At 34.6% G+C, this 2,180-nt stretch overlaps 1 non-coding gene across 1 annotated transcript; it reads right to left on the bottom strand.

Annotated features, from left to right (window-relative positions):
* Positions 1-926: 926 nt before the first annotated feature.
* Positions 927-1,038, bottom strand: LOC125110476 (U6 spliceosomal RNA). The gene has a single exon (XR_007130649.1). It is a non-coding gene; the product is annotated as a U6 spliceosomal RNA (small nuclear RNA).
* Positions 1,039-2,180: the final 1,142 nt, after the last annotated feature.

Here is a 2,180-nt window from a genome sequence, read left to right on the forward strand (position 1 = left end):
TATAATGCTTTGAGATTTTTGTGGTAAAATACAAATAAATAAAGCTTACCATTTTAACTATTTTTTCTTTTTCTTTGTAAATTTTGTTGATGTATAGTTGATTTACTATGCTGTGTTAATTTCTGCTATAATTTCTGTACAGCAAAGCGATTCAGTTATACATACACACATTCATATTCTTCCCCAGTATGGTTTATCACAAGATATTGAATATAGTTCCCTGTGCTCTACAGTGGGACCTCATTGTCTATCCACTCTATACATAATAGTGCGCATCTGCTAATCATAAACTCCCAATCCTTCCTTCCCTCCTCCATCCTGCCTCCTCCTTGACAACCACAAGTCTATTCTCTATGTCTGTGACTCTGTGTTTATTCCATAGACGTGTTGATTTGTGTCATATTTTAGATTCTACATATAAGTGACATGGTATGTGTCTTTCTCTGCTTAAGCTCACTTAGTATGATAATTTCTAGGTCTGTCCATATCGCTGCAAATAACATTATGTCTTTTTTTTTAATGGCTAAGCAGTATTTTGTTTTTGTGAGATATATACATCTCACCTCTTCTTTATCCATTCATCTGTCAATGGATATTCAGGTTGTTTCCTTGTCTTGGTTATTGCTAATAGTGCTCTGTTAACATGGAGTATGCATGTATCTTTTCAAATTATGGTTTTGTCTGGCTATATGCTCAGGAATTGTACTGCTGGATTACATGGCAACTCTATTTTAGTTTTTTGAGGAACCTCCCTACTGTTTTCCATAGTGGCTGCACTAATTTACATTTCCACCAACAGTGTAAGAGGGTTCCTTCTTTTTCCACACCCTTTCCAGCACTTACTATCTGTAGACTCTTTGATAATGGCCATTCTGACTGGTGTGAGGTGGTACCTTATTGTAGTCTTAACGTGCACTTTTAATGCCAAAATTTTTTAATGCGGACACTTCACAAATTTGCATGTTATCCTTGCAAGGGGCCATGCCAATCTTCTCTGTATCATTCTAATTTTAGTACATGTGCTGCCAAAGTGAACACTATTTTTAAATGTACATTTCAGTGGTATTAGATATATTCACAGTGTTGTACAACCATCATCACTAACCACCTCCAGAGCTTTTTATCATCCCACATTGAAATTCTACCCATGAAAGGAGAAGTTCCCACTTCTACCTCCCCACACCCTGATAACTACCATTCTGCTTTCTTGCTCCATGAATCTGACTATTCTAGGTACCTCATGTTAGTGGAATCAAAAAATACTTATCCTTTTGCGTCTGGCTTATTTCACTTAGCATAAGTCTTTCAAGGTTCATTCACAATTAGCATATATCAAATCTCATTCTTTTTTAAGTCCTAAATAATATTTCATGGTGCATAAATACCATATTTTGTTTATCCCTTTATCTGTAAATGGACATTTGGATTTTTAAACTTTGCTAATTAACAGAAGGAAAAAAACTTAGCATTGTTTGATTTTTCTCCATTTATTAGTCAAATAGACCATTTCAATTGTTTGTATTTCCACTTTTGAGAACTGTCTGTTCATGTTTTTCACATCTATCTATGTGAAAAATAGAATATTAAGAATTTCCTTATTGTAAGAATTTTTAAATTTAAAAATATTTCCCCATTGTCGTATTTACTGCACATATTTTTCCCAGTTTGTTTTAGCCTATTCATTTTGGATAGGCTTCTTTTTGATATAAAGAATATTTTTTATTTAATGGAGTCAAAGTTATCATTTAGTACATTCATAAATTATAAAATTTATTTTAAGCTTAGAAAATTCTTTCCCATCAAGAGCATATTTCTTCACGGATTTTTTGCGCTCAACACTTTCTCCATCTGGAGTTGGATGTATGGCTGTAAGTTGATCCAAGCAATTTCTATGGACACTGGTCTTACTTAATCTTTCTGTTGACTGCTTACCACTCTTTTTGAAAGTATGTCTACCATTTTGTTGCTCATTCTTTCTTGGTTCTGCCACATTGCTCTTGTTGGTCTCTGGCTCTTTCCCTGCACCTCTTTTTCTACCTGTTCCTAAGGCTGATTTCAATCGCCTATTCTTCTCATGTTGTACATGCTCTCTGAGTAATCAGCCCTTGGGATTCAGAGGTGAATGACATCCTCTTCCTCTTTTTTAAATCTTTGGTAGAAACTCTTACCTGGGCTCCAGA

The sequence above is a fragment of the Phacochoerus africanus genome, chromosome 10 (genome assembly GCF_016906955.1).
Source record: "Phacochoerus africanus isolate WHEZ1 chromosome 10, ROS_Pafr_v1, whole genome shotgun sequence".
Classification (NCBI taxonomy): domain Eukaryota; kingdom Metazoa; phylum Chordata; class Mammalia; order Artiodactyla; family Suidae; genus Phacochoerus; species Phacochoerus africanus.